The sequence below is a fragment of the Lissotriton vulgaris genome, chromosome 7, assembly GCF_964263255.1.
Source record: "Lissotriton vulgaris chromosome 7, aLisVul1.2, whole genome shotgun sequence".
NCBI lineage: Eukaryota > Metazoa > Chordata > Amphibia > Caudata > Salamandridae > Lissotriton > Lissotriton vulgaris.
Genome location: NC_141695.1, coordinates 1654403075 through 1654422143, shown reverse-complemented (window position 1 = coordinate 1654422143; position 19069 = coordinate 1654403075). Strand labels below are relative to the sequence as shown.

At 46.6% G+C, this 19069-nt stretch overlaps 1 protein-coding gene across 1 annotated transcript in view; it reads right to left on the bottom strand.

Moving 5' to 3' along the window:
- Window positions 1-19069, bottom strand: part of ZNF831 (zinc finger protein 831) — a 530261-nt gene that overhangs the window by 31958 nt on the left and 479234 nt on the right. The window lies entirely within an intron of this gene.

Below are 19069 nucleotides of genomic sequence, written 5' to 3'. Positions count from 1 at the left end.
CACATAGGGCATATTTTTGAGAGCCTTACATCACATTGGCACCATGCAAAGTGGTACATGGCATGCATGAAGCACGGCTCTGGGTCAGAATTATGAAGCCACGCAAAGCAACATTGTGTGGCTTTGAGTGGCCTCATAACTCTTGAGTAAGGCAACGCAGCGCATATCGCAAGGACTTGTAAACCTGGAAAAGTGTCAAAATCTTACGCCTCCCCAAGGCAAAAGTACTGAAGAGGTGCGCCAAAACCGAAAACCAGGTACCGAGTCCAGGTTCCGAGGCATAGTAATGGGACTCTGAGGCTGTGCTCTGGATGTCTGTGTCAACGCTTGCTCCTAAAGTCAGTAGGCTAGCAGTTAAGATGTTGAGGCCCCATACATCTTTGGGTGGTGCGCTTTACGTTCTGGAGTGACCTCACAAAAAGACTAAGGGGCTGATTCCGATCTTGGTCGGAAGAGCTCCGATTCGGGTTCGGGATTAGCGGGTCAGATTCGGAGGCTGAATTTCCGTCCGGTTCATACACGGGTCCAGACGTCGAAGTACGATGCGAACAAGCGCGAAATCTCCGGCCGAATACTTTCCGCATCCGAAACACTCCGTACGTCTCGGCCGTAAGCTAACCGTGGCGCGCAATGGAGGCGAATTACGACGAGCCAGTATGATGCGCGATTCGGACAGCCGGATCGTGTCGGAGCTGGACTTTGGGGGTCCGCATTAGACCCGCTGTTTACCGCTGCCTTACGGCTTGGACACAGGGGGAGACACATGGGTCTCCCCAATCCAGGCATGTCCGGTGCGGGTTTGGCACTGACGCGTACACACTGTAGGGGGCGCACTTGTCCGGAACATACCCATTCAGTCAATAGGAGCCCATGTACGCGTTGTACGACCCGCTCCCATTGACTTCAATGGGAGTCCGACCGAAACAAGTCCGACAGCATACGGCCGCATCGTACTCGCTAGGTCGGACTGCAGGAGTCCGGATCGGTCGGAAAACACCCGGATCCGGCTCGGTCGGAGTGATTTCCGACCCAGATCGGAATCGGCCTCTAAATGAGGTGTGTGCCTCAAGATGTTAACACAGCAGAGTTGTGTGCCTCACGACATTTCCACTTTTTATGTTTCAAGATGACAGATCTACCTGCACACTAGGAGCAGCTTCCCTTCTCTGCTTCTTACTGTGGAGGAGCCCTCTCTTTAATGACTGGGATGTGATCTTCCTCTCAGCTCCCACATGTACAGTCCATAAGTCTGTTTCAACAATGGGAGCAGAGAAAGAGTCAATAAATAGGCCTACCTTGTCATGACTAGGAATCCTTGTTGCAAGTCTCTGTGCCCTAGGTGCTACACTCAGCAGTAAAGAGACTAGGTCGACCTCTTGATGCAACAGTGCCTTGAGACTGCTAGGTCCAGAACAACAGCTGGGCTTGACTCTACTGAATTTCCTCCGCTCTTTGCCACTTCCCTTGAGCGTGACAATATTGCCTGGCTCCAACAAGCTGCCTGTTACCAAGTGAAAAGAATTTTGCAGATTGATACTTTCACCCTCACTGGAGTTTCTTGCATTACTTTTGTAGGGCTAGAGAAGGTGAGGAAGAGAGGAATCCCTGGGTTGCAAATCCTTGCTACTTCACCAGCTGGAAGGGTGCTCGTTTCCACACCTAGGGGCCGATTCACAGAACTAATCTATACTACTATTATAAAGAGAGAACACAAACCTTTTGGCAAGGTAAACTCGGGAACCACAGACCAATCCACACACCCAATACATTGTTGTAATCTTCAGGGTGTGCAGATGGACATAGGCTATAGAAAATTAAAAAAAACGTACATTTAAAAATATAACTTAAAAGAAAAAGTAGTGCCCTGAAAGTAGCGCCGGCCGCGACGCTGACGGCCACGACGTAGCGCTGGCTGCAACGTACGGGATGACGAGGAGGAGCGGCGGTGAAGTGAGGAGCTCGGGGAGGAGCGGCGGCTCAGGTAAGGCTCTGGGACACGGGAGGGAACTGGTGCGGGAGGTTGGCCGGGAACAACTGCTGTAAGGCTCAGGGTCTGGGGGAAACATTTCAGGCTTGCGTGCACTCCCGCCCCGGCCCCCGCCCGCCACGACATTGTCCGGGACACAGACAATGTCGTGGCCGGGGGGGGGAGGGGGGGGGTGGGGGGGGGGGGAGTGCACGCAAGCCTGAAATGCTGCCCCAGCCCCCTTCTGCCCCAGGCAACGCTGGGGCGGGCTGCTAGTCTGAGATAAAATCCTAAACCTACTACTTTTGGTATTCACAGAAGGCATTTAGTAGTAGTAAAGTTAGGACTCCTAACTTTACTACTACTAAATGCCTTTGGCGAATACCAAAAGTTGTAAAGTTAGGATTTTATCTCAGTTTAGGAGTAGTAAAGTTAGGAGTCCTAACTTTACTACTACTAAATGCCTTCTGTGAATACCAAAAGTAGTATGTTTAGGATTTTATCTCAGATTGGTTCTGTGAATCGGCCCACTAGTGGTCAAGTCCTCGTATTTACTTCCTGACTCCTCTTTCTGATGATAAAATACAACGTCTCTATAGGGCTCAGGATACACTTACTCTACATACATGCTAGGCAATTCTGGAGGGTGCTTATGAAGTTTGTAACAGACATAGCAGGCATAAAATAGATGACTTCCCCAAGCACAAGACAGAGGTCAGCTGTAGGAAACAGCTGATGGCAAGCAAGAGAGTAGTCAGGAAAAAAAAGTACCCCCCACTGGAAATATGCCACCTGTCGCACTGAGCACGCAAACTGAGAATATACGGCCATCCTTATCAGAATTCCTTTAATCTTCCTTCCATGATCCATCTATCCATCCCCAGCTCATCTAATTCACCTTTCCATCCACCCATCCTCAACATCTACCCCTCAAACCATCTATGCGTCCATACTTTTTTTACCCACCCACCTATTCATATTAATTAATGCATCCATCCTTTAACCCATCCATCTGTTGATCTTTCTTCATCTGTCCATTCACCCTTTCTTCTGTCAAATATTTCAATTGTTTATCCAACCTTTCTCCAGTTCATCTATCCCATCCCTTTACCCTTCATCCATTCATTCTTCCCCTCCACTCTAACTTTCCCATTTTTTCTTCTTTCCTTTCATGTTCTCTTCCTTCCTGTCACCCTCCCTCATCCCTTTCTGTGACTTTTCTATCTACCCTTTTTTTTTCTCTCATCCTTCCTTTTTCTTTCTTGCCTTTCTCTTTCATGCTAACCTATTCTGTTCATCCCCCTCTCTCTGTTTTTCCACTATTTTACTTATTTTTATTTCGGTTTCCTTCTCTGTGCATGCCACCCATGGCCTAAAATACAATTTGATGTATTGCATGACAATGATTTTTGTACGCATTCTGAAGCTTATTCACAAGCCACTTGCGCCACCGGTACATCTCTTTTTGTGATGCACTGGTGGCGCAACCTGCTGCCCCACATATACAAGAACACGTAAAGCCACCCTGCGTGGCTTTTTGCGTCCTTGTAAATATGGCCCCTTTACAGGCAACACTTTGCATGAAAGGGTTGTGCCATGGGTGTTGGTATGGGGGTTCCCACACAATCCTTAACCTGGAAATGCGTCAGAATGCTATGCCTCCTCAGGGAAGGCAATGGGAGGCGCAACGAGGAGAAATGTTTTCAGTTCTTGTTTTTTTTCTCTTTCTATGCATGCTGCATTCTGGCATTGACATTCACGAATGTGAAGGGCTTATGTGTCTTCTCTTGTAGGTCCCATGCTAGAGACCTGATGAGCTTGTGAGAGCTACCTGATCCACGAGCTCCATCCCAGATACCCAGGGAGGACCTTTGTAGGGTTGTATAGTACACATTAGCATGACCAGCTCTTAACTAAACCTAATGCTAATTAACAAGGCACTGCTCTGATCTAGACAGCTCCGACTGCAGGAAAGGCTGTGCAGAGACGAGCCTGGTACACTCAGCTGATTGGTAAGAAGCAGGTGGATTTTGAGCTCCACTGCCAGGCACCAAGCTTCAGCCTTGAGGTTCATAGCCCTCTGTCTTTTACAATACGCCGCCCATCTGACCTTTGCCCAGACTAAGAGAGGTACAGAGCATGTGAGCATGTAAAATGGTGGCTCCCATGTACTAGAAATGGATAATGACTGCATTAAGCTGCTACACTGAAGTGTTTGCACTCTGATTGGACAATGCTAATTCCTGCCCAGAACTCGGCAGCGAAATTCAACCTCCCATGCAGATCACATCATACCACACCTAAGGGAGCTACACTCCTCACGCACACATTGAAGGAAATGCACAACTCAGGCCCCACTAACTTGAGCTGTCTCTTTTCTTTCCATTAGCCATCCGGACACTTCCGCTCCGTATGGCTCCTACTCACATACAGTCAACATATAACCAGAACAAGAGCCGGAGGGCAGGTGTTATGTTAGATCCCTTCTAAAGGATGGAACGACCTCCCACTCCACACCAGAACCTCCTCCTCGTATCTTGAAGTTTGCAAGAAGCAGATGTCCTAACCTTTTCAGAGCAAGGTGCACACACCGGCTCTGCGCTAGGATACTCTCGCGTGTGATAGTGTGCCTTACAAATTCACATAACCTAGAATTTGTGTACTGCTGTATAAATATGGTGCTCTATGGCCCTTGAGTGACAAGCCTGGACAGCGTCTTGTGTGACACTGAGATGATAAGAAATAATATCTGTTTCACCGTTTTTCTTGTTTGTCTCCAGTCTTTGCAGCCGGTGCAGAGCAGGTTTTGTTCTTTGCTGCATTCCAGCCACCAAGAATGACCCTATCAGTGGGCAATGGATTACATCAGTTAACTCAACATCTTGGGGCCTGAATCATTATTGACTGTAGGAAGCAGACAGCTCTCCTGGTGCTACTGGAGTGGGACTACAGCTCAACCGAAGGATATGGATAGCCGAGCTCCCATCACCTGGCACCTTTTTTAGGTGCTGCTTCTATTTGGTTGACCTAATACTCCAGGAAATCACTATTAAAGATGGCTACAAATAGACCCAAGCAGACTGACAGCAACTTCTATTAAAGAATTGTTGACATTAAGGGGTCGATTCCGATTCGGGAAACAAATCCGTACGACGATTCGAATTTGTAGCCGTTTCCGTACGAATCGTACAAATCCGTCCGAATCACGTAGTACGATCCGTAGTAAAAAAAATACGTCTGAATCGTTGTGAACCGTACGAAAAGCAAGGGAAAATCCATACGATACAGACCCTGAAAGTGAACAATATGAATCGTAAACTTGCCGTACGACCCGACAAGTACGATCCGGACCGGGGAATGAGTACCCGATTCGTAGGGTAAACGTCGTGAATGAGCAATTCGTACGGAGAGCCACACAATCACATAGGGTACGGTTCGTACACCCCATGATCGTAGGGGTACGGTTCGTACACCTACGATCATGGGGTGTACGAACCGTACCCCATGATCGTAGGCATACGAACCGTACCCCTACGATCATGGGGTGTACGAACCGTACCCCATGATCATAGGTGTACGAACCGTACCCCTAAGATCATGTGGTGTACGAACCGTACCAGGGGTCCGTTTTGCACGCATTTCGAGTCGAATTCTGCTTTTCCGGACGTTTTGAGCTCTCGTAAAAAAAAAAGTCGTACGGAATGTTGACTGGACGAATCGTACTTGCTGGGTCGGAAAATGATGCTTCGATCCGTACAGACATCGAGTACTGCGCGTTCCGAATGCGATTCATACGGATTATTGAGTAGTACGGGCTTTGGTACAATTCGGACGGAGAACTGCTTTGGGTACGCATCGTACTACATCGTACGTACGGGGACGTTCGAGGATGCGATTCGTATGGGAAAAATGCTCCGTACGGCTATTCGTACCGGATTTTACCGAATTGGAATCGGCCACTAAGTATCAGTCATTTGATCATTCAAACTGAAATCTTCTTCTTCTTGAAAGTCAAAGCTGCCGGAACACTGCAGGCTGCCACTGACAACTCACATACAGCTGATGGCCAACAGGGCCACTCCTTGTCTGACATTCCTTTGAGTTTGCTCTCGGTAGTGAGGCAATTTGATTCCCAATTGGCCTGAATTATGGGACAGCAAAAAAGGGGTGTGCCTTACTCGCTGACTGACCCCTGACACTATGGGAGTCATTAGGATGGCGGGCGTACTTTGCCTGCCCGCCATCCATCCTCCCGGGTATTGGGACCACCCTCCATAAGGGCGGGGGTCCCGTGGGGGGAATTAGGATGCGCCCGCCACAGTGGCGGGCGCCTTCCGCATTTTTAAAATTGCGGCGGGCGGTGCTGAAAGCACCGCCCGCTGCCATGTTAAAAATGAATGGCATGCATTTGCATACACAACGCGACAGGCACCACGCGGTGCCTGCCGCATTGTGCATGCAAACGCAGGGGGGTACCACAGGTACCCCCCATGTGCACCCCCCCACCTCGCCTGCCTTTCCGTGGCGGCATTGCTGCTACGGAAAGGCATCTCCCACAGCCCATCGTAATATGGCTGGCGGTGTCTGATAGACACCGCCACCATATAAACCCTTTTCCGCCCCGGCCACAAGGCAACCACGGCGGAAAAGCGGTGGATGGTGTTTCCGTCCCCCGCTGTCCCCCCTTCCATATTATTTTGGCGGGGGAAATCGGTGGGCAAGGATGTCGGCCGGATCGCCTCCGCCCGCATGGCGGTGGTGATCCGCCCGACATCCTAATGGGCCCCTATGTGTTGTAAGGGGGATGATGAAGTTGGCAATGGGAGGGACAGATTCCAGTTGTTTTATCTGTTACTCTAATTGGTGAAGATTGTTCACCTCCAAATCTAGAGAATGGAGCTGTTGCTGCCCTCAGATGACAATGTTGTGGCTTCCTGAACGAGATGAAAATGAAGCACTGGACAAACTGGGAGGGCATTGATACAGCGGGGCAGTCCAAGTATTGCCCCTCATGGACTTAATGCACATGGAGGTAAGCAATGCTTGCAGTTGGGGGGGGTCGACAGGCGCCTCGGGCATTGGGCGGAGAGGTCGTTCTATACCCGCTGCATACTCTGAGAGGTGTATAAGGCAGCGGTCTGGGGTCAGCTAATAGCACAAATGGCGGTAATGAACAGGGAGAGATCTTGTAAGGTGCTGGAGAGGGAACTGTTGGATGGGGAGGCTGAGCATGTTGAGCGGCCAGACCCGGAGCATGCTCGGTCATTGGCCCAGCTGTGGGAGGGAAGTGGGGAGCTGATTCACCAGGAGGCGAGGACGCTTTATGGGGCGCAGCAGATCAGGCTCTATGAATTGGGTAACAAGGTGGACAAGATGCTAGCCTGTAAGGAGGAGGGCCAATGGTACATCCCAACAGTTTGCACGCCGAGGGGGTAGCGGGCAGAAATGCCTGTGGTGATAGTTCAGGTCTTTGCTGGTTATCTTCGTACGCTTTATACTTTCTGCCTCTCATTGAAGGCAGCGGGCATGCAGGGGTTCATTCAGGATCTCCTGGTACCAAGTTTGGGCAGGTATGGCTTGAGGTTGCCATTACGGAGAGGGAAATTAGGGAAGCTCTCGCCCACCTTAAAATCGGAAAGTCCCATTTGCTTCCCTTCAGAATATTTTAAGTGTGTGAAGAGCAAGGTACTTAAGTCTTTACATGCTCTGTTCTGTGAGGCTCAGTCAAGGGGACAGCATCCCTGGGATCTTCAGCAGGCGCAGGTTGTATCAATCCATAAACCCCGAGAAGCCCTTGGAGGGCTGAGCCTCATATCGTCTAATTTCTTTGTTGAATATTGAGACTAAGCTACTCGCTAAGGTCTTGGTGAATCCCCTCTCACAGGTGATAGAGAGTGTGGTGACTCCGGATCAGTTGGGGTTTAATGCTGCATAGGTCTTCACGCCACAATCTCTGGAGGCTCTTTGGGTGCCTGGCACAGCGCTTAGTGTCAGAAAATTGGCCCTTCTTTTGCTGTTGGACACAGAGAAAGCAATTGACTCCTGGGGAGGCCTTACCTGTGGGTCCTTCTCAAGCGAATGGCCTTCGGCCCAGGGTTCCGGGCTTGGTGTGGCTCTTATACTATAGAACGACAGCAAGGGTGTGCAATGCACAAGCTGGGCTGGGCTGGACTTTTGGCCTGGAGATACTGTTATGGGGCTCTGGGGCTTTGGCTGAGCTCCGTAGGGTGTCAGGCCACAAATGCTTGGATTTGATAGGCCTCCCCAAGGTGAGAAACTTGTGAGGAGGTTAAGACTGGCTGACATTTGCAGACCTGAAGCTCCAATATGAGATGCTGGGACGGGGGCAGTTTCTGAGATACCTGCAGATAAGGGCTATCTTGAAATGCAGGATCACCTGTCTCAAGGACTTAGAAGACAAGAGCCCACTGGAGTACCGGGCACTGGCTGCCCTGCTTCACCTGCATGCTCCCTCGTAGCTGCATTCTACACTACTTAGTAAAACTTGGGTCGCTTGGATGATGACGAGTTGGGGGCTGCCTGTAGGTATCCCTGGGATATGGCTATTCGAAAGGTTGTTTCGGCTCATACAGCTGAAGCTATTGCAGAGGGCTGACTACTCAGGCACTTGGATCCGGATGATGGGATGGGGTGATTCGAACAGCTACCTGTGGGGATTTTGGCAAACGGGGTACGATCATACACACCCTTGGGAATGCCTGTGGGTGCGGCCCTTCTGGGATTGGGCCCTAGGTAGGCTTTTGGGGACGGTGGGCGAGGCCCTATTGCTCACTCCACAGTTGATCTGCCTGCGCATAAGCGGTGAGGTGATGCTGATAGGTATACTCTCCTGCTTTGCAATGTGGCACTGGCAGTGGCCAGGAGGGACACGGTGCGGTTCTGGGGTTGTGCAGTGCTTCTGACTGTGAATGACTGGGAGGCCAATAAGGAATGGTGCAGGCAGGCAGAGGAACTGATTTAGAAGGTGTTGGGTTACCCCCTGACATTTGTAAAGATATGGGATAGGTGGCTTGAGGAGGAAGGGGAGCGAAAGGGGAGGACTCGGGTGAAGCGGAGGGTACTGGTAACGTTTGGGAGCTGTGTGCCTGCTGTTGGCCCCTTGGACCTTACAAACTGAGTAGGCAGGGGCAGTTCCTCTGCTAAGGCAGAGGAGCGTCACCCCACTGCTCTTTGAGCAAGAAAAATAAAATGATAAAAACATAGTTATTATCATTTTATTTTTCGCAGGTTTGGGGCAGGGTTGTTGGGGGTGGGGCTTTAATGCACAGGGGAAGGAGTGGTTTGTACACTCCAAGTGCGCATGTCTGCTTGGCCGGCTGTCTTGGTCCATCCAAACAGTCATGCACACTTTGAATGTTCCCCAAAGGATGCATTACACAGTCACATGCCCAGGCCCCCCAGTCAGGATCTAAGCGCTGATCCACGGCACTCAGACCAATAACAACGCTGAATCGCAGCATTGTGATTGGCTTAGAGGAGCCAATCACAATGCTGCATTACAGCGTTGTGATTGGCTATGGGGAGCCTGGTTGCTTCCTGGTTTCAGGACTCGCCGGAGAAGTGGAAGAGGTAAGTGATATTTTTTCTTTATTTTGTCCCCCACATCCACCTCCCCCTCACTCCTGCCATGCCACCCTCATCCCCTGCCAGCCGCTTCAGTGAGTGGGTTCTTTTGTTTTTGCTTGATGTTTGCAGTCTGGATCAGGTTGCAACTACCATATGCAGTTCATATGTATAGTTGAGATGCAGCCGACCGGGTGGTTTTGGTTGGGTTATGCATCGTTTTTTTTGTTGTTGTTTGTAAGAAACTTCAATAAAAAGATAGACAAAAAAGTATCCCATCTAGGAATACTGCTCCGTCTGACTGGTAATCAGGCTCCCTGTGTTGTAGCTTCAAAGCAGATGTAATTTTCCAGTCTCTAGTGGTTGTTTTTATTTTCGTATGAGGAATAAAAATTGGTAGTATTATGGATTCAGCTTTCAACTTGGTTGCCTTCCCCAAGGCTTAGGTAAATTGTTAACCCTCAGAAGAATGAAACAATGACTGCCTTGGCTGTGTAGTTTATAAGTCCGTCCTAAAATCAGTAACAGCGAGAAGGCATCTAGAGGTGGTAAATTCATTGACAGCTCATTAATGCCTTTTGACACCATCCTCCACCCCCCTTTGGAACAGTTGTATCCGGTGAAGGCTACATGAGTCACGCTTCACATTTTATGTGAGAAGTCCTGCAAGTGTTATGTTCCTGTGGCTCTATTTAAAAATGTTGGCTGCTGTTCTCGCCTTTGTCATTTCCCATTCATCTGGCATTATGTTATGAGTTTCAATAATCAACATAAAGGTCACTGAGTAGCTACTCCAAAGAGAGATGAGCTGTGGGGTTTGGACAGCGGCCTGGAATTCTCACCAGAATTAAACAAAACGCCGAGCTGGGACAGACTATTCAACTGATATTCGACCAGCAGCGTGTACCGACGGACGCTGACACAATACTCCCAATCCCCCCTCTTATCTTCATGTTGGCCGATTGAAGGGGCCTGTGGAAGCTGTAATGGGACCTGATTAATTCCCCATGAATATTGAGGAAGCAGAGAATTAATTGCCTGCAGGATTGGACCTAATTCACCACCCAGACTCACTTTGTGAATAAGGCAGAAACTCCCTACTCTTGGGTGTGAGATTGAATTATACAACCCCTCCCTTCCAGCCACACCGATTAGGGCCTTGCTACTCCCCTGGCTGCCCACACTATTAGTCCTGATGAAGACTCGCTGGCCAAGGTTTAACTCTCCATAAGGCCTCAAAGACGAGTCGAAACGTCGACGCCATAGTATCATTGTCCTGGATGTTGTTAGACTCTCTCGTGCGCAATTTAAAGTTGGAAGCATTATCTCCATAAGAAACTATCTTTGAAAATATCACACGCCAGGCCATTTGCAAACTGTTCACTGTGTAAATTTATTGCTTGTGTATTTGAATTTAAAAATTTTCTTTAGTCTATGCTCTTTTTATACTTTTCTATCTTAACACACTATATTCTGTTTCTTGCACATAATCTAGTTTGGGCAACCAAATTTCTCCTGCTGTACACGGAGATAGCCATGATTGCAATGAATTAAAATTGCCCTTTATTTATAATTAGTGCTGTTGCTGTTTCTGATTTGATGGTATTATCATTGAATGTACTTGGGCTGATCTATTGGACATGCCCCATGACTAAGTGAAGGTAATCACTAGTTGATTAGAAATAATTGTCTGAGACCATTGTCTTTGAATTGTAAAGAAGGTGAAGCCCATTTCGTCACAGGATTGTCACTAAAAATGACGCTCCCATGGCGATAGGAGCTTGTAAATATGCCCCCTAATCTGTACCAGATATAGGGTCCTCTTGACCCTTAAGTGTAGAGCAAATACATACAGCAGTATAGGGAGGCTGGGGTCTGCAAGGGCTATACAGCTCTAGATTATTAAAGCAGGAGACCATCCAAACATAGGGAGAAATCCTGGAGAGGTGAAAGCTCGAGGTAGTGGCCTTTTATAAAAAAAATAAGTAAAAAATGTGTGTAATTTTAAGTCTGTCATTTAGCGGATTCCAAGTTCTAGCCCATGAAAGTCAAGCTGTTTAAAGGTTGGAATGTCTCTCCTCCAAGGCAGGCGCTGCATTGTGCATGCTTCAGCAGGAGTGGCAGGCCGTTCTCGCCCCATCCATAGACTGCTGGTGTCGATAAGAGACACATTTGCCTAGCAACTCATTCATAATCTTTGACTGGCGCCTTGCTTGATAACTGCTTTCATATGTTGGCTCCTCCCAGTGTCTGCTATAAGTGATTGGAATTCTTGTGGTGGGAAACGGTGGTATGTGAAGTTGCCAGCGCTTTTTTTTCCAACTTTGATAACGTTCTATGAAAAACATCTGATGACATTTGCAACGTTTTACGCTTTCCTGCGTTTGTGTGAAAATTTTGACTTTGCGAGAATTTATGCCGCAAAAGTTAAACTTGCAAAAAAAGTCAAGCCAGGGCCAAAAATTGGCGTGCACGCCAAAAATGTCCCACGTTCGCTAATCATGTTTCAAGACTTTTTGAGAAACACTGTTATGTTAATTAGGGGGTTCTTTTTTGGGAAAAGTCATGGCAAGTGTTGCACTTTGGAGCATATTTGGCCAGGACCAGTCGGAAAAACCAAATAGGTTTTACATAGGCTGTGAAAATGAAATACTTAAAGAATTTTGGGGTACATTAATTTCAACAAGTGCAATTTAAGCGTACTTACTTTATAAAAAGCTAAGTGCCAGGGCCCTTCTCAAGAGGCCCGCCCATTGCCCTTACCATGCTGCCAATAGTAATTATACAACTACTAATCATCACACTCCTACAAGTGTGACAATTGGGAATTAAGCACTGAATTTAAGTTACATCAATGAGGTCACCCAACCCAGGGTCATAGAGACAGGGGTGTGTGCGTGCGTGCATGTCACTTTCCTTTTATGCTGCTCACCTCTGTGTGGCTTCTCTGCCACTGGCCCAGACAGATACTCACATACTGACCTCTCAGTGTCAAGTGGAAAACTACTGACATCAAAGCTCCCAAGCTTCCCAAGAGTAAGCATGAGAAGCTTCCCTGGCACCTTTTTCTCCTTTGCATTCTGGGACCTCTATTCATAATTTTATAATTGGATCGAAAAGACCGTGTATCCCAGAGTGCAAAGATAAAACCTGGAGTAGGTGAGCTACTCTCCTTGGGAACTAGGACATTTGGAATTAGCCATCCATGGCCAACAGAAACATCCCATATTAGTTCAGAAACACGAGCCCCCAAATGTGTTTAACCCCCCTCTTTTGGAGGTTCCCTGTTGCCAGAAAGGACAGTAGACAACTTTTAGCATGGGGCACCCTAATGCCTTGCTGTTATGTTAATATTTTAATGAGCCCTAAAGCAACCTCCATACTGCTCGAGAGCTAAATGAAAGCAACAGATGCAATAAATATTTTTACACGCAGGATGCTGAAAGGAACCCCTCAAGGTAATTTTCACCTACTGTGAATCAACGCATACTTCAATCTGAAAACATTTTAAAACAAGCAAGAAGTTCAAATTAGCTCGCTTGGAATATGTAAAAAGTGCTCTTTTTAGTTACAGTCAGTAAACAGAACTTGCTGCTTGTATATTTTTTAACGAGGCAATTGTGCTGTAGAGCTGTCTGGAGCTGTTAATCACATTCTCATAAATGTTTTTTATGATAGTCTTTTGCCCATGCTAATCGCCCCAGGTAACTCCTGTTCTTTCAGAACCAGGCACCCCAGCAATAGGGCATCCCTCCCTTAGGAAGAAACTGGAACGTGTCCTAAACAATGGTTTGAAATCATCCATGAATAAGCTGATGAACCTCCCTCAAAGTCAAGTCAATCTCAGACTCAAGATGCATTTAACTCGCAAAGGTTTCACAGCATCAGAAACGAGGGAGACGTTCCATAGTTCCTGAAAATGGGGCGATCAACATCTTCAGGAAAAATCACTCTGGGGTCTGGAATTATTTCCCCCATCACAGCAAACACAATCCAGAAAGTTATAAAAGTCAGTAATCTATTATAGCCCTCAGCTGAGTAATCCTCAAATTCGGCCCTGTCACAAAATCAAATACTATTTTTGACCAGCATTCGCTTCCCTAGACAAGGTTATTACAGATGTGAAAAAAGCAAACGACTCCACCTTCAAAGAAGCTTCTTCTGTTCAGTTTTCATATGGGACACATCACTGCAACCACTCCCTTTTGGATTGTGGATCCAACCTGCATCATCTTTTGATGAAGTCAGTTCGTACCTTGAAAACTTTTTTCCATACTGAGGAATGTCCCTGATAAAGTATGAACACCAGTGGAAGCATCGAGAGACACTGAGAAAGCCTTTGACCAGACTGTGTGAGTTCATTCAGGCAACTTTGAAACATGAAATTTGAGCATCAGTTTTTGAGACGTATAGGGGAGCTACCATTTCTGACGGCAGCTAGGGTGAATACTAGGAGAAAGATCTCAAACAGCTGGACAGTCCAGAGGGGTAACCATTAGGGCTGCTGATAGTCACTATCAATGTTTGCACTAACAATGGAGGCCCCCACTTGGAGGATACAGAGAAATCATCTAGGCTACAGGGTAACAACAAAATACTAAGACTGTAACGGAAAGTGGCAAATGATGGCCTCCAAGTTCAAATATTGGAAAAGATGTGACGCAACGGTCATAGCTTCTGACTTTGGAACAGGGGAATCAGGTTCGAGTCTCGGCTCAACATCCTGTGATTGTGGGCACATCACTTACTCTCCCAGTGCCTGCCAAATAATGAATGTGTCCTTGTGTAAAGTAACTGGTGTTCAAGTAAGACGCTCCAATACCTTTAGGTTAAGTTTGCGTTATTTAAGACTGCAACAAAAAAAAGAATATATGTATATATATATATATATATATATATATATATATATATATATATATATATATATATATATATATATATATATATATATATATATATATATATATATATATATATATATATATATATATATATATATATATTTTGCCACGGACCACTTCACTTCAAGAGATCAGAAGCCACCACAGGGAACTTGTTGGAGAAGTCTTTATTAGAACCCCCAAGTCCCTCCCTTTTGTTCTTCCATGGTCCTCCCTCTGCAGGAAAGTCAGCTGACCCCACCAAGTCATGGGTTGTTGTAGTCCGAGTGTTGACGGCTACAACTCCCAGCATGCATCTGGATTGGTGCAGTGGCAGAGTTCTTGCTAGGTGCACGCTGTATTGCCTTGCAAAAAGGAGGGGATAATGTCTTTCTTGGCGGCTCCCTTCTTTGTTCCTAGATTCTCCTCAGGTCCCTGACGTTCCACCTTCCAGCATCCATGTTCGGTAGGGCCGAAGGTGTGGGTTTTAGTGACCCCACCCCCATCTTCAATGACGAGCTGCTCACTGCAGAAGCTTCTGACCCGAACTGTTGCCAAAGGTTGTCCTGCGGTATCCGAATCCTCGGTAAGTTTTTTCTTCGTGTTGCGACGGGTGTCAGCAAAACCGCAGGACACGTTGGGAGCGGGGCCTCTTAACGCGCTGCTGAGAGGCGCGTATGTATTCTGCCACGGACCACTTCACTTCAAGAGATCGGAAGCCACCACAGGGAACTTGTTGGAGAAGTCTTTATTAGAACTATACGCCAGCGTAATGCATTTCGGCATCTCTGCCTTTTTCAGACGCTGTGGCAATTTGAAGAACCCCCAAGCCCCTCCCTTTTGTTCTTCCATGGTCCTCCCTCTGCAGGAAAGTCAGCTGACCCCACCAAGTCATGGGTTGTTGTAGTCCGAGTGTTGACGACTACAACTCCCAGCATGCATCTGGATTGGTGCAGTGGCAGAGTTCTTGCTAGGTGCACGCTGTATTGCCTTGCAAAAAGGAGGGGATAATGTCTTTCTTGGCGGCTCCCTTCTTTGTTCCTAGATTCTCCTCAGGTCCCTGACGCTCCACCTTCCAGCATCCATGTTCGGTAGGGCCGAAGGTGTGGGTTTTAGTGACCCCACCCCCATCTTCAATGACGAGCTGCTCACTGCAGAAGCCTCTGACCCGAACTGTTGCCAAAGGTTGTCCTGCGGTATCCGAATCCTCGGTAAGTTTTTTCTTCGTGTTGCCACGGGTGTCAGCAAAACCACAGGACACGTTGGGAGCGGGGCCTCTTAACGCGCTGCTGAGAGGCGCGTATGTATTCTGCCACGGACCACTTCACTTCAAGAGATCAGAAGCCACCACAGGGAACTTGTTGGAGAAGTCTTTATTAGAACTATACGCCAGCGTAATGCATTTCGGCATCTCTGCCTTCTTCAGACGCTGTGGCAATTTGAAGAACCCCCAAGCCCCTCCCTTTTGTTCTTCCATGGTCCTCCCTCTGCAGGAAAGTCAGCTGACCCCACCAAGTCATGGGTTGTTGTAGTCCGAGTGTTGACGACTACAACTCCCAGCATGCATCTGGATTGGTGCAGTGGCAGAGTTCTTGCTAGGTGCACGCTGTATTGCCATACCAAACTTGCCATCAAAGAAGGCGCTGACTCCGTGTATCTCAATTCAAACGTTTTATTTTTCAATCAGTTGCTGCTCAGACGCGTTTCGGCGGCTTGCTCCCGCCTTGCTCACTAACATCTGTCCAAAAGATTGTGCGCTATTTATACATATACATCATGTCATGGGTTTCAATTAACATCACTAATTGGCATTCCTCGTTGTCAAGGTAACGCGTTTACACCCTCGTGGTGACGTGAACAGTTCCATGACCCAGCACATTACATTCATGGCAGTCTGTTTTCACTTTAATTCACGTTAATTCCACATTATTTTAAACATTAACCTCATGTCTAAAAATAACATTTGTAACAGCGTTCTGCTCCTTGTAATCGCACTGGTTGTCACAACACATTTCACATAATTGAATCGTTATATACGGTAATGTCTGTTTACATATCCCCGTTTGCTCTTTGTTCTATTTCTCATGTGTGATCTCTCCTAAGCTGTGATTCGCTACTTGCCTGGGGGAGAGGAGGTACCACGTATGTGATTGGGTGCTGCCTATTACTGGAATATAACCACGGCTCCAAAATACAGGCGATCGGTTTGTCAGCCTGTTTGTTGAGTCAAGACATGCCTCGCTGGTTGGGTCAGATCTCTAGCCCCCGTTTAATGGCATAGTGCAGGTAAGTATTGATCTTTGTTACTGATCTCCCCAATTCGGTAACGCAAACGCTATGGTTCGTAAGCGCTGCTAAGTGCTGGGGTGTATTTGGGTACTAAAGAAAATCCACCGCTTACTCTAATAACGGGTAGAGCGGGGAATTAGGCCCCCTAATGGATCGAGGTATTCCGGAGTCTATATTAGAGATAGGGGAGTGAGAAGGTCTGCTACGGTGAAAATGTTTGTGTGAACCTCAGGCGTGTATAAACCCAACGTGACAAAATGTTACATAATTATAGTGAAAAAGCGCGCATGGTGGATGTTTAAAAGGTTACTCAGGGTAGAGAGGCTGGCAACAGTATTGTTGATTTAGATATGGACACTTAGGGCTTCGTCTGCATTTAGATCTTAGAATTTAGGGGAATAATGTATCTCGATTCCAGGCGGCGTAATGCCAGCTTGCGATTACCGCCCCTAAAATTCTTGGGGATACTGTCAATGACGATGTATGTTAGACCATTTGAGTCACCGCCATGGGCATCATGGATGTGACGTGCTACTGGGTAAGTTTGATCCCTGTTAGAAATGGCTCGCAGGTGTTGCAGGATTCTCACATGCACTGGGTGGATAGTGGACCCTACATATTGTTTGCCGCATTCACACGTGAGTACGTATACGGCATACACTGTCTTACATGTGAAGTGGTCTATATATGTGTGTGTGTGTTCCAACAATTGAGCCCTTGAGCTCTGACAGGGCCGTGGAGAGGAGAACCAGTTTAGCCTTCGACTGGAAGTGAAGTTGAAGACTAGATAGGCTTCTGAAGGGAAACGCTTTCCTTTCGTTGAAGCACGCTCTGCCAAGGTGAGCAACAGCACACAAACCTGACTTTCTTTCCTACTCAAGGATAATTGAAGCTGCAACCAACAGGGGGACTGGACTGAGCCTACTCAATGTTATTTTTGCACTCACCTCTTCTGGACCGTAATTACCAACTTGCTGCTGGTTTTCTTGAAATGTGCCTCGCCCACTGTGGGCGGTCTTTCCTTCAATAAAGGGTCGGAAGGTAAACAACGGTGAGTTTTTATTTCCCTCTGTGCAGATTCCATGAATAAGGGGCGGAATAGCCTTGAAACGTGTCGGACATGGTGGATACTGAATGAAAGTCAGGAATGCGAGCGTCAGCAAGGCATTACAACCGGATGGTGGGGGAGAGCGTTGTGTGCCCTGTCAGAGCTCAAGGGCTCAATTGTTGGAACATATATACATATATATATATATCTCCCAAACACCACTGCATTCAGCGATCCTCAGCCTCGCAATGCTGGTGCCGTGGGTGGCCGCAGTCGCCACACTATATTTCACTCGCAGGTCCCCAATCACCTCCACATTCGGTTTTCAAGGAAAAACGGCACACCAGGTAGGTCCAGGCACAATTAATATTTAAAGTGCACTCTCCAAACAAAGACTAATTAATTGTGCCTGGACCTACCTGGTGTGCCGTTTTTCCTTGAAAACCGAATATGGAGGTGATTGGGGAACTGCGAGTGAAAAAAAAAAAAAAAAAAAAAAATATATATATATATATATATATATATATATATATATATATATATATATATATATATATATATATATATATTATGTTAAACATTTCATCCTAGGGGAGAATTGAGCATAGAATATGTATATGCAAATGTTATTATTTAGGTCAAGAAGCCCCAAAGAAAAATATATAAACTTAAAAGCACTGTCAGGTCTTTACTCGGCACTACCATTAGTATCTTCACATTTTTATTTAATTTTGCAGCGCTAGTCTGCTTTTTATGTTCATGCACTGAAATGTCACATGTTTGTTTAAAACCCTATCGTGAACACAATACTGTCACTCGTGAACAAGGGAGGTGAGCTCCTGAAACGCGTAGAGTTTATTGCCAGAAACCTGCATTAAAGCGTTTCTTCAAAAGAAAAAGGTGTTTGTGTGTTTTTTGACGGAGAGGAAGTGTCAAAAAATTCGACTTTATATATATATATATATATGTATATATATATATATATATATATATATATATATATATATATATATATGTGTGTGTAATTTGAAAGTCAAGGTATATAGGAAGATAGACGATGTGGTGGGCGGTAACCATGAGAAGGCATTATGAGTTCTACGTGGAATGGCACTGTTTTGTAAACAAATCTCAATCGCGGCAACAGGAAAGGTAGTTTGGATTAAAATGACTGCCCTATTAGTCTTTTCTACTAATTTGTAATTATCCCAGTGAGACAACCTCAACATTTTTTGATTGTATTAAATACACTATTTGAGGAAACATTGTGGAGGAACAAGAGAAAAAGAGTAGTCTTCACAAAAT